The 14,682-nt window shown below is 38.6% G+C and overlaps 1 pseudogene; it reads left to right on the top strand.

The window, feature by feature from the left end:
- Positions 1 to 6,609: 6,609 nt before the first annotated feature.
- LOC121988867 lies at positions 6,610 to 12,703 on the top strand (annotated as a pseudogene).
- The last annotated feature ends 1,979 nt before the right edge of the window (positions 12,704 to 14,682 follow it).

The following is a 14,682-nucleotide window of genomic DNA, read 5'->3' as shown; positions in this document are numbered from 1 at the left end:
TCGGAGATCATCGCCGGATCAGTCGACCGAACGATGGGATCGATCGATCGAACGGCGGGATCGGTCGACCGAACGAGGATTTATCCGAGCAGCAGAACCTGGACGAGAAGCCGGGCCTATTCAGGCAGGATCGGTCGACTGATTCGGGGGATTAGTCGACCAATCGGAGTCGCGTCAAATCTGATCCCGAGATCAGTGGATTTGGATCAGGTCTGAGGTGGCTATAAAAGGAGGGTCGACCAGCAACTTCGAACAACACAATTTTCAAGATCAAGAACGAACAACTGCTACTCTCTTCAATGTTGCTTCGACAACCGATGAAAGACTTCTAATTCTATCGTTGTCGGTAACTTTGTTATATTGTACTTCAAGTTTTGTAATATTTATTTGAATTTATAGTGATTGTCCAACGAAAACAATCAACGATCGCGAGTCTTGGAGTATGAGTCGTCACATGCTCCGAACCAAGTAAAAGAAATTGTGTTAGCGATTGCTTTTATTTCTTTCTTTATTTCCACTGTGTAATTTATTTTGTGTTTTCTGAAATGAGTGAAAAAGTCATACGTGTTATTCAACCTCCCCTATAGCACGTCTTAATCCTACACTTCCATTTTTTATTTGCTTGCTTATTTTATAATTTAATATTTAATTTCAAATAATCTAATAGATTTAATTATCATTTTATAAAATTTTATTTTAAAGTTTAGATATCCTTTACTATCAAAAAAAAAAAAAAAAAAACTTGACGTGTTCTCTCATTTCAATCCTCTCATTTGTATCAACCCTTTTATTTATAAAAGTGATCTTAAATATTTAAAATTTTTAATTATAAGTAATGTCCTCTCTTAAATATGTTACATTTTTATTTTATTAAGTGTGAAGTCATTTATTTTTAGTATCTTTCATCAAGATTGGAATTTAATATATCTTTTTATAGATCAAGATAATGTATATTGCAACATGACTTGAAAAAATAATGGATTTAGAGTTTACTATTGATATAATCTAACAATTAAGAATAATATAATTGTGACTCAGAAGTTCTAAAGAATCTAATACCATTTGTACTGTATTCTTAATTAAAAGGATCTCACCTGGTGTATAACTCAGTGAAAAGATATGGAATCTCAGGGGAAAAAACAAGTAGTTTCAATGATTTCAACCGACTTTGTAAACTGAGTTTATTTGGATAATCTCTCCGTAAGATCGTTTCATTTACTCTATTTCAAGCAAGGGAAAGTAGTTTTTTTGCTTTGGAAAAAAAAGGCACTGTCATGTGAGTGTTTTTATTAGATAAAAGCATCCATAATTAAATTAAATATTTTCCTCAAATATTTATGATACTCATTTTCACATTATTTATTAAATATCTTATTTCTTAAATATCTAAATTCTACAATCAAATATTCTTTGAACTAAATATGTATGAGTCTCACCTACTAAATATCTCACTCTCAAGTATCTCAAAATTCACAATGAGTCTCATTATTATTTTATTAATTTACATCTAATTTTATATTAAATAATATTAATTATACTAATTTTATAAATATTTTAATTAATATTTATTTACTAAATATTTCTTATTTAATATAATTACTTAATTAAAAAAAAATACAACAAATGCAACAACAGCTTCTTTATTTATTTTATTTATAAAAAATCCATGATAGAAAGAAATCATCGAACAAGGAATTATGTCGGATGACTTTTTAATATCCCCATCATCTATGCTCACAATGAGAAATATTTGATTTGAGAGGATATTTAGAGAAATATCACCTCCAAATATCTCTCATTGTGGATACCCTAATCTAAACAATTCAATTGATTTTGGAGACTGGTCAAGTCTACATGGTAAAAATCAAATTTTACATTATTCAGTTGGAAAATTGACTCCAAAAATATTTATAGTCGTGAAACTTCTCTATAAACTCTTTCGTTATTATATCTGTATCACGTCAAAAGTAAAAAATCTTATACATCTTTTTATTATAAAAAACTCTAATCAACTTTTTTATGATTTTCATATTTTTTTCATTATATTTTATTTTATATATAAATAAAATTTAAATTCACAAATTATCATTAAATAATATTAATAATTAAAAAATATATTATATTATTTAAAATAAAAGATTAAAATAAAAAAATTATTAACTTTTAAAATAAAAATAAAAATAATTATTTTAATTAAAAATATAAAAAAATTAGGAGCCGCTTCTTTCTAAAAACTGAGGGAGCACCCTTCTCTCCTTCCCTTCTGCCAAATACAAGTTTTCATTTTGGATGCTTATGAGGCGTCAGCAGAAATAGAATGAAATGAAAGCATCCTACACTACCGAACGTCAACTTCGAAGAGAGTGGAATGAGGATCCTATCACAATAGAAAATAGAGCTTTCTTGTTGACCACTCAAACAATTTCTAATGAATCAATTTTAATTTTTTTTATTTTGACGTGTCGTTACCTACTATCATGCATGTGATTCAGTCGTCCTGGGAGGTCAAGAAATTAGAGCATAGTTGACTTGTTAGAGCATTATTCATAATGTATCATCAGATTCATTACTATATATTTATTATAATATATTTTTTTTATTTATATTTCTTTTAATATTAATCTGCATTATTTATACATCCTATCAACTATTCACTCATCTTAAAATTATATCATATTAAATAAATATATTTTAAAATATTTAAATTATTGTTATTATTTTTTTAATAATAATCTTACTAGTAAAAAAATAATTTTACTATTTATTTAAATAATATTAAAAAATGTTACAATTAAAAAAATATATATAAAAAAATTGAGAAATATTCTCTCCTCTATTTTGTAAGTGGATATTATAATATTCATTTATAATGAAAAGAGAATGCTAAATAGATATTATAATATCTATTTAACACTGCATAAGGATGCTCTTATTTAGGATCCTGTTCAATTCAGTCGCCCCTTTCCTCACTTGGTCCGATAGCACGAGTCTCTCTTGTAGTGGGATATCTATGTGTTTATTAAGTTATTTAATTATTAAAAATTAGTAATCATTTGTTATTTATCTTTCCGTATTAACTTAAGGATACACTGTGAAGTTAAGGATGAGCAAATACTCTTTTACACCCACGAGAATATGTGAGAAGGTATCGGCTCCACTAACCAGGAGAGGAGCGATTTATTGTGTGATACCGATGTTTCAACTGACGAGGAGAGGAGCTATTTATTGTGTTGTGATACCGACCCACTCATTCCTCTAACTGATATGGAAGGGCCCCCTTGCTGACCCTTAAAGATCCCAACCTTCTCTTTCCCGATCAGCAGAATCTTGCTGTCGGGAGCAAGTCTCGGGCATGCCTATGAAAGTAGCCCAATTCATGATGTGCCATACATTTATTTGGGTCCGATTAATTAATTTGATAGTTGCACTATAAACTATCTTTATAATTTACATCTTTTCATATAATCTGAATGATAGGACTAAAAGGTTAAGTTTCTGGATCAGATCAAAATCAAGAAGGTCAATTAATATGACAATTAAAATCAAGGAGGGGTTAATACTCAGACCCATGACATATGATCGTCTCGACCGAGTGATCATCCGATCGGACCCTTATAGTGGTCGGACCCCGAGCCCATCAATATCGATGAAACTCTAAGCCGAGTCAGTGACTCAGTGTCATCTAGAATGAGGTTCTCTCCATCACTCGGTGCTATCAAGATTAACTAGTTTGGCTAAGTAATCTAGTCGATCGGACAAACTTGACACTTGGTCCGACCAAGCTATGGGGCCAAATAAAGCGGTCAAATGAAGTACAAGTCCTTGACCACTTTCCTCAAATCCGACCTGGTTGCTCGGGTACGTGACAGTCGATTGGACTACAGGAAGGACCCGATCAATTTGTTAGCTAAGCATATTCAAGGCCCTTTAACCCAACAGTTTCACATTCGTTTTTAACGTTTTGTACTACGGATAACAGAAAATATTCCATATGCAGACTGTACCCTGTAAGCTTCCAACCCATCAAATATAGGGATTGTGGATCTATTTTAGAAAATGTGTCAAAGTATTTTTATGGTCGGTCATTTTTTGAAAATGTTTTGAGATTTGTGTATAAACTGACAATAGTACTATAAAAGGGATTTCGTTTATATGTGCAGGTACGCGATACTACACAACTTTACACATCCATAACTACTATTTATTCTATTGTTCATCGTCTTCCACTAGATCACTGACTTGAATGTTAGAGTGTTTGTGTTGAGACCTCTTCCTTGATTCGGTTGTTAACGCTTATTTTGAGACAAGACCATTTGGAATCATTTTTTCCAATGAGAAAATTTCACTCAGCCAATATCAGAGTCACATGTCCAGTAAATCATATTCTCCATTTTCTGAGAGAACTATAATAGACACCTATAATAGTAACAATAAATTTTGTTAGCCAAAATCTGACTAGCGAGAAATGAATTGTAATTGATACGATGAAGAGATAAGAGGGGAGGTCATTTTGGACATTTGATATCAATTAGGTTTGGGTTTTAAAAGGGCGGCACTGTTCACCAGCAAAGGGGAGGTTTTTTCGTGCGCTGGTTTCTTCGCCGCCAGCCCCCTCACGCGGGGCTCCTCGCCGGCGTCAGCCGCCAGTCGCCGGCCGCCACTCTTCTTTTCCTCCTCACACCACCGACACGAACAGGGGGGAGGAGGGGGCGGGCTCGTGTTGTGGTTTCCACCGCCAAGGAGAGGAGGGCCTTCTTCCTCCTCAGAGTGCTCGCCGACGATGAGGCTGGCCTCCCATGGCTCCGATCTCCTCCTCTTCTTCTTCCGGTCACCGCCTCTCCTCTCCTCCTCTCCTAGACAGTGTTCGCCACAACATCCGACGGCTACCATCGCAGCGGGGCACCGAGACATGTCTTACCGTCGCCTCCCACCTCCGGCAACCACCGCCACCGCCGCCTCCTGCGGCTACTACAGTGGCCTCCGGCGGTCACCACCTCGCCGCCGTTGGCGGCCATCGCTGCCGTCATCTCCAAGGACTACCACAACCACCTCCAGCGGTCGTCCTCGCCCGCCTCCAGCGGCCTTCACCGTCGACGCCGCCTCCAGCATCCACCAGTGCCTCACGCCACTGCCGCTGGTGCCTCCCGCCGCTGCCACCGACACCTCACATCGCCGTCGGACATACTGGCACCTAGTAGGCCACCAGCGCCTCACGCCGCTGCTGCCGGTGCTTCACGCCGCTGCCACCTCCACCACCGGCCAACCCACAGGCTCCATGATTTGTATTATGTTTTGTGCGTTATGTTCCGGCCATCGAGTTGCTGAGTTACAGGTATTATCCGGCTTGCATGCCGTGTGTCGGCTTGCGAGCCATCATCATACCCCGACTTGTAAGCCGTTATAGTATTTCGACTCAGGAGCCGTCGTCATATTTCGACCTATATGCCGCCTCTTGGATCCATGCTGCACCGAATTCCATGCCGTCACCCCTAGATCCGGCTCCTCAGCTGGTTCACACCTACCTACTCGTCCGAGCCGCTACGACTCGATCAGCATCGTGACCAGCTCACCGACCAATCCGAGGGCGTCCCTGGGGGCCAGGGTACATCATCGTACCCTTCTTATATTTATTTCATTGTTTTGTTATTATTCGATTGCTCATACATTCGTGAGACCCGCCTTGAGCATCGGGATACCAGATATCGGGGCAACCCGATCGCTGGATACAAGTACTGTTGGCCAGAGAGTTTCGGGCGGCTTGGTCAACACAGAAAATAACTCATTATTCTGGTCATGGAGATGCTGTCAACATTCCAGGTATGTCACACCGACAAGTTCGTCTTCTCAGATTTCCGATAGAAACAGTAATGTATACATATAATTAATATATAAAATATGATATTATTAAAATATCTTTTATAATGATTTACAAAATATATTCTAGCTGATGAAATTTTAATCATTTAACATTATCCTAATAATAAAAAATGAAATCCATCGTCGTACAACTCAACGCGATAACTACGATGGACATCCATGTGGCAAAAGACGATTCGCTCGCTCCTAGCACCCCCCGACAATCCGTCCCTTTACACGGGTGACTACTAGCCATTAGTGCAAATGACCAAGACATGGGAGAGGTTATATTCGATCACATCGAGTTTCGACCCCAAAACCTCATTGACAATACCCTATATCTTAACCATCGCACCATCCCAAGGGGACCAACTACTATGGACACCCAGTACTATAATAAACTCGTTGCCCCGTACAAATTAGCTCTGGGACTCTTAATTATCCGTCTGGGAGTGGACGCCCTCGACTGTACATAACGATCAAGTCAATGGTCAACAACAAGCAGCCATGGAAACGTAAGCTCCAAGGGGAGAGATTCCAAGGTGGCTGTCAACTAAAAAAAAATCTAATTAGAAGAGTCTCTATGTGATACAGTAATAAATGATTTAGAAAAACAATTAAGAGGATCTTTGAATTTAATTAGACAAATATTTTAGAGTTCAACATTGAGTGTGTATAAATCAGATTTACTTAAGGAGAAAGCCTGTCTATCTATACAGTGAGAAGAGTCTCTCCCCGATTTCCGATTTTTCTTCGGATCTGGTGGGGATTGTTCCTGTTTATATCGTGTTCCTCCCTCGCCGTCGATTTCGTCTACCTGAGAAAACGAGCTGTTTTGTCCATTCCCGCATGGGCGTTTGATATCGGTTCCGCCTTCTCGGCTCTTATTATGACTTCCGTCGCCTTCTTTGGGAACACCCGTGAGGCGGAAGGGGTGTCTGATGTCGAGGAGCCGCTGTTGAACGGCGTCTCTGCAAATGCAGAGAGTGTCACAGGGAACATCTCTTTGTTCGCTAATGCTGGGTTCCTCAGCTCACTCACCTTCTATTGGATCGGCCCGCTGCTCACCGTCGCCGTCGGCAACCGGAAAACCCTCGACCTCGCCGACGTGCCGCAGCTGGAGGCACGCGATAGCATTAACGGTGTCTTTCCGGTCTTCAAAAGCAACCTCAAGTCCTGCTCCATCACCGGCGGCACTTCTTCCGTAACCACATTCCAGCTGGCCAAGGCGCTGCTTCTCACCTCATGGCAGCAAGTGGCGATCACGGCCATTTATGCGATCGTGTACACCTTCGCCACATACGTGGGCCCCTATCTTATCGACTTCCTCGTTCGCTATCTCAACGGCGACCCTCTCTTCGCCGGCGCCGGCTACTGGCTTGTGGCTGCCTTCATTGCGGGGAAGCTCCTGGAGTGCCTCTCGCAGCGCCACTGGTTCTTCCGGTTACAGCAAGCTGGAATCAGAACCCGCGCCGCCCTCGTCGCCATGATCTACCAAAAGGGGCTCATCCTATCGAGTCGGTCGAAGCAGAGCCGGTCCAGCGGCGAGGTCATCAACCTGATGAGCGTCGACGCCGACCGAATCGGTCTCTTCAGCTGGTACATGCACGATCTCTGGATGGTTCCGTTGCAGGTCGCGCTCGCCTTGCTCATATTGTACGCCAATTTAGGCCTCGCTTCTGTCGCCTCTCTGGTGGCCACGGTCCTTGTAATGCTGGCCAATGTACCTCTCGGGAAGATGCAGGAGAAGTACCAGGACAAGGTGATGGAGTGCAAGGATACGAGAATGAAGGCGACGTCGGAGATCTTGAGGAACATGAGAATTCTCAAGCTGCAAGGATGGGAGACGAAGTTCTTGTCGAAAATAATCAAGCTGAGGGAGAACGAGGAAAGCTGGTTGAAGAAGTTCGTCTATACGTCGGCCATGACAACCTTTGTCTTCTGGGGCGCGCCGATTTTTGTGGCAGTGATCACTTTTGGATTCTGCATGCTTGTGGGGATTCCCTTATCATCAGGGAAGGTTCTGTCGGCGCTGGCGACTTTTAGAGTGTTGCAAGAGCCCATCTACAACCTGCCTGACACAATATCCATGATCGTCCAGACCAAGGTTTCTCTTGATCGAATTGCTTCATTCTTACGCCTCGAAGAGTTGCACTCTGATATTTCAGAGAGGCTTCCAAGTGGCACATCGGAGATTGCAGTGGAGTGGTAAATGGAACCTTCTCGTGGAATCACTCTTCGGATTCTCCGACCTTGAATGATTTAAACTTCAAGGTGCTCCGTGGCATGAAAGTTGCTGTTTGTGGCACTGTTGGTTCTGGGAAATCAAGCTTGTTGTCTAGCCTGTTAGGCGAGGTGCCAAAGATCTCTGGAAGTGTTAGGCTCTGTGGCTCAACTGCATATGTTCCACAGTCGCCTTGGATACAGAGTGGTGAAATTCAAGATAACATTTTGTTTGGTAGGGAGATGGATCGTGAGAAGTATGATAAGGTGCTTGAAGCTTGCTCATTGAAGAAAGACTTGGAGATCCTGGCATTTGGAGACCAGACAGTGATAGGAGAGCGGGGCATCAACTTAAGTGGGGGACAGAAGCAAAGGATTCAGATTGCCCGGGCTCTGTACCATGATGCTGATATTTTCTTGTTTGATGATCCTTTCAGTGCTGTGGATGCTCACACAGGAACCCATCTGTTTAAGGTACACATTTTTTTCGTAATCTAATATGGTTTGACGAACTTCTATAATGGTAATGCCTCACTCCTAGGCTTTACATTAATTTTTTTAGATTAAATTTAGACTCAATATTTTACACATTATGGTTGAATAATTTCCAACTATATCCACGTTTTTTCTTTTAGCAAAAATAACTCTTTGCAACTTTTATTGATGTTTGCACACTGTCAAGTAGGGAATTTCCTGCCTGAGGTTGAAAGTCTTTATCTTTAGATGAAAAAGCCTTTATCTAGCATAAGTAGGATGCATTGCTTCCTCCAACTTTAATGATCATATTGTACTTTTGTAAACTGATAGTGAAACAATTGGCACGTATCAAATTAAAAGCTGGTTTACTCTAATTTCTATCTTTTTTGTGTGTGACTGTGATCTAAAATAGGAAATCTAGTCTTTTATTAGCATAGAGATCATTAGCATATTCATTCGAGAGTCATCTTTTTTCCCCTCATAATCTTCTGAATTGCAGGAATGCTTGCTTGGTCATCTAGCTTCAAAAACAGTAATATATGTCACCCATCAAGTGGAGTTCTTACCTTCAGCTGATCTTGTTTTGGTGAGTAATGCCCTTTTCTTTCCTTCTTCTTCTTGATTATTGCTTCATGTGATTGCTACATAGGCTTGTTAGGGAACATAACAAATGTTGCTTTCTAATCCGTAGTGCATGAAAGATGGAAGGGTTGTACAAGCAGGCAAATACTATGACATGCTAAAGTCAGGGACAGAATTTAGGGAATTGGTTGGTGCCCACAAGGATGCTTTAGCAGCACTTGACTCCATTGAGCTTGACAGTGATGCTCCCGATAACAATGCACAAGTTGGTAACACTGACACAAAAATTGGTCTAGGATCTCCCAGCCTTGGGATCAACGGCGATACACAAAATGGTAAGGCAGATGAAACATATAGCCAAAAGGGACAACTTGTTCAAGAAGAACAGAGGGAGAAAGGCCGTGTTGGATTTTGGGTCTACTGGAAATACGTAACAATGGCTTATGGAGGAGCCCTTGTTCCTCTAATTTTGTTGGCACAAGTTTTGTTTCAAGTACTACAGATTGGAAGCAATTATTGGATGGCTTGGGCAGCTCCTGTCTCAGAAGATGAGCAACCTCCTGTTAGTGGATCAACGCTCATCTATGTTTATGTTGCACTGGCTGTTGGAAGTTCCTTTTGTGTACTTATGAGAGCTATGCTTCTTGTAACAGCTGGATACAAGACAGCAACACTTTTATTTAACAAGCTGCATAACTGCATTTTCCGTGCATCTATGTCGTTCTTTGATTCCACGCCAAGTGGCCGTATCCTTAATAGAGTATGTAATTTCATAAATCATCCTAGCAGTGTTTTGTTTGCCATGTGTAATCCCTCATCACTCTTTTCACCTTTATTTTGCAGGCATCAACAGATCAAAATGCCGTTGATACTGATATTCCTACCCGAATTGGTGCAGTTGCATTTAATTTCATTCAACTCGTTGGGATAGTTGCAGTTATGTCGCAAATTGCATGGCAAGTATTCATTGTCTTTATTCCTGTGATTGCAACCTGCCTTTGGTATCAGGTACTTGTTTCCCCTATTAAGGTTGTTTTCTTCTATTTATTCTGTGATTTTAGTAGTTAAATCAAATGTTTCACAAATTTTACAATACTGTTACTGGCCTAACATAGGACAACAGAAGTCCAAAATCTGCCTAGAAATTTGACACTATGGTTATTATATTGCTTTATAGAGCTCAAAGACAGACAAGATTATACAGTCAATCCAAAATAATTAAAACATTCCGGACTTGGCTTCTTGCTGATGATGTATGTTGTTGAAGAACATGAACCTAGATTTTATTCCTCAACTTCTCTATCTGTTATTACTAATCCCATGGGTAGGAACACATATTTGTTGTGCATGGGTAGGACCACATATTTCTGCATTGCTTTGGTCGCTTTGAAATCAAACTATTTAATCCACAAGGACTGCTATTAGTCAGAAATTGTGTCCAAACATGGGTGCTATTTTGTTGATTACTTGATTCATCTCCTTTCTATACATTGAGACACTTCTAGGCTAATAGACAAATGATAGCTTTAACAGAAACATGAAATGAAAGAAACTTGTGCCCAGTAGGTTCCTTTACTCTTTTGTCCCCTAAAATTTGCAGTTCTTATGATTTAGATTATCTTTTCCCATCATATTTAGGTTAATCCCCATGATGAGAATTTCACTAACTCTGATATGCTGTTATTTCCTCTCCTAATTGTTTGTTTGCTGATCATGTATTTGTTCTCCTATTGTTGAAGAATTATTACATAGGTACAGCCCGAGAACTGTCCAGGTTGAATGGTGTTTGCAAAGCTCCAATCATACAACATTTCTCAGAAACCCTGTCTGGATCAACTACTATTAGAAGCTTTGATCAGAATCAAAGATTTATAAACACTAATTTCAACCTGTCAGATCAGTTTTCTAGACCAAAGTTTCACACTGCTGCTGCAATGGAATGGCTTTGCTTTCGTTTGGATATGTTGTCGTCACTTATGTTTGCTTTTTCTTTAGTTTTCCTAATCTCCATGCCAAGAGGGGTGATCGATCCTGGTAATTTCCTTGCCGACAGTTCAATTCTATGTTATTCAAGTACATCTGATACTAATTTCTACCATTTTTGGAGTGGCATCCTTTTCCTCTCAGGTATTTCTGGCCTTGCTGTCACATATGGACTTAATCTTAATATGCTACTAGCCCGGGTCATATGGAATCTCTGTCAACTTGAAAATTCGATGATATCTGTTGAGCGAATATTGCAGTACATGGCCATTGACAGTGAACCACCTTTGTCAATAGAATCAAATAAACTTGACTCAAATTGGCCTTCCATTGGAGAAATTGAACTTCATAATTTACAGGTAATTCTGATTTGTGGCTTCTTCTTGTCGGTTGTTAGATTTATATCATCATCAATAGTATTTTGATATTTTTATTGTTCATTCTCCTTTTTTATTCTCCTGCTGAAGATAGATTTAAATGTATATATATTTGTCGATCCTATCTTATTTCATGATTTGATGATTCAGGTTCGCTATAGACAAAACATGCCTTTGGTATTGAGAGGCCTGACTTGTACTTTTCCTGGAGGAATGAAAACTGGGATTGTGGGTAGAACTGGCAGTGGGAAATCTACTTTAATACAGGCGCTCTTCCGCATAATTGATCCAACCGTCGGCCAGATAGTTATTGATGGGATTGACATTTCCACAGTAGGACTTCATGATCTAAGATCAAGATTAAGCATAATCCCACAAGACCCAACGATGTTTGAAGGAACTGTTCGTAGCAACCTAGACCCACTGGAGGAGTACAAAGATGAAGAGATATGGAAGGTGAACTCATGGCTAGCTCTCAGTTGTTTATTCAGGCCTGCCAAACTGTTGATCTAATTCAATGCAAATGTTTTAGGCCTTGGATAGCTGTCAGCTCGGGGAGGAAGTGAGGAAGAAAGAACTAAAGCTCGACTCGGAAGGTAAAAGACCTTCATAATTAGATATAGTAGCTTATCATGCTTTTGGCTTGAGACTCCTTCACAATTGAGTTAAGCCTATATTTTCTATGGACTCAATCTTTTCAGTGACTGAAAATGGAGAAAATTGGAGCGTGGGGCAACGCCAGCTTGTTTGTTTGGGTAGGGTGATCCTGAAAAAAAGTAAGGTGTTGGTTCTCGATGAAGCAACAGCTTCGGTCGATACTGCTACAGACAGTGTGATCCAGAGAACCCTGAGGCAGCAATTTTCAGAATCTACTGTGATCACTATCGCGCATAGGATTACATCTGTTCTTGACAGTGATATGGTTCTACTTCTAGATAATGGTCAGTAAGCTAATTATTCATGCCTTCCTTCAACTCAAGTTACCTCATTCTTCATTTCAGATGCAATTTCTTCTCTTTGGCCAGGAGTAATTGTGGAGCATGACACGCCGGCAAGATTGTTGGAAAACAAGTCGTCTTTATTTGCGAAACTCGTTGCAGAGTATACGATGAGATCTAGTTCAAGTTTTGAAGATCCTACAACTTGAAAAACTATGTTAATCCCGACATATCAAAAATTTAATAAATTTCATATATTCTCTTATAGTTCTAAGCTTATTTTTTGTCAACTAACTTACATGGGATCTCACTGTAAGAACAAGGAATGATATAGCGTAGTTTTTGTTTTCTACTAGAAAATTTAAAAAATAAAATGCATAGTTTTAAGACTAGAAATTTGGTAGAAATTCTATTAAATTTTGGATAATCAGGGAAAAAAGATATAGATTCTATATGTTGGGATATGCTGGCCTTGTGTGTGGCTACTAGGTTTATTATACATGTACATTTGAACCTAGGAATATTAGGTGGATAAGGCAGCTGCAGCTTGGATGCCAAATTCCAAAAGATGAACAAGCCCACAAGTTGGTCAAGAAATTTCAAGCAATTCTTTTAGAATCAATTGCACACCTTAGACAAAAATAAAAAAAAAAAAGTAGAGCGCTAGTGGCAGTGGTGAGTATCTAGTATATATAAACTTTGAGATTGCCATTCTTATCATGCTCTTGCCACATTACATGAGACTAATTCTTTTCACTAAGGTTCTTTTGACCTTTTATTAAACAAGCTGGCAAAAAGAACTGCAGATAAAAGTGATTGACTCTCCTAAAAAGCCAAACACTTGAATGTAAATACATTATCTCTTACTATATCATCATCTATACTTAAATAAATTTTATCTTATCTTTTTTATCAATAACCAAATTTTTTTTTGATCTTTTTCGTTTGATATATGTTTGTCATAGTTTCATATTTTCTAACTTAAATATTTATTGGTCGTCTAAGTATATGTATGTACCATCTTAAATCTATCTCTCGGAGTTCTCTTAATAGATGTAACTTCGATTTTCTCTCTAATGTTCTCATTTCTTATTTTGTTCATCCTCATATGTCCACACATCCACTTTAATATCCTCATCTCTCTGCAATTCTTATCTTTTACTCATGTGTTCGAGTTATAGCCCAACATTCCACTCCATATAATATAGCAGGTCTAACTGTGATTTTGTAGAACTTCTCTTTAAGTTTTAGAGGTACTTTATGGTTACATAAAATACCTAACGCTCTCATTCATTTCAACCATTCTACTTATATTTGATGTAAGACATCTCTCTCAATCCTTCTATCATTTTGCAAAAATGATCTTAAATATTTAAAGCTTTCGGTTCAGGATAACTCATCATCTCCTATCTTAATAATTGTCTCATTACATCTAATATTGCTAAACTTAAATTCCATATATTCTGTCATTATTCTACTAAGCTTAAAACATTTCCCTTCTAGTGTTTTCCACTAAGATTCTAGTTTAGCATTTACTCTTTCACGTGTTTTATCTACCAAAATAATATCATCTGCAAACAATATACACCACGGTACTGTGTCTTGAACTTGTGTAGTGAGTTCATCCATAATTAATGTAAAAACATAGGGGCTTAGAGCTGATCCTTGATGTAACTCTATATTTATTGGAAATACTTCAGTTACTTCATCTAAAGTCTTTACTCCCGTCATTACATTCTTGTATCCTTAATTAATTCAACATATGTTATGCTAACATCTTTCTTTTCTAGAATTCTCCATATAATTTCTCTTAGAATGCTATCATAAGCTTTTTCTAAGTCAATGAATATACATGTGTAGATCTTGTTTCTGCTCTCGATATTTTTTAATTAGTTATCTAAGAAAATATATAAATTTTATTGCCGACTTTCTAGGTGATGTGGCGGTTCAAAGAGGACGTCACGTGTCGTCAAGAAGTCAATAGAAGGGATAATGTGGCAGTTAGAGAGTCACACTCAATATAACCCTGTTATAACTAATCGACTATAGACCCTCTCAATCAAGTGTTAATTGCACATATCAGTCATAGACATAACACTCACATGTCCCTAAATAGACAAGGTATATCTTTGGAACACTGATCAATCTCTTATCCTGTTCTAACATCTCTTGTAGCTAAGTCATTGATCGGGGAACCTATACCCTCTTTGACTCGGGAAAAATCTTATTTTGGCACTATTTATGTT

This window comes from Zingiber officinale, chromosome 6B, assembly GCF_018446385.1.
Source record: "Zingiber officinale cultivar Zhangliang chromosome 6B, Zo_v1.1, whole genome shotgun sequence".
Lineage (NCBI taxonomy): Eukaryota > Viridiplantae > Streptophyta > Magnoliopsida > Zingiberales > Zingiberaceae > Zingiber > Zingiber officinale.
Note: the sequence above shows the minus strand (reverse complement) of the source record. Positions and strands in the feature narration are given on the sequence as shown.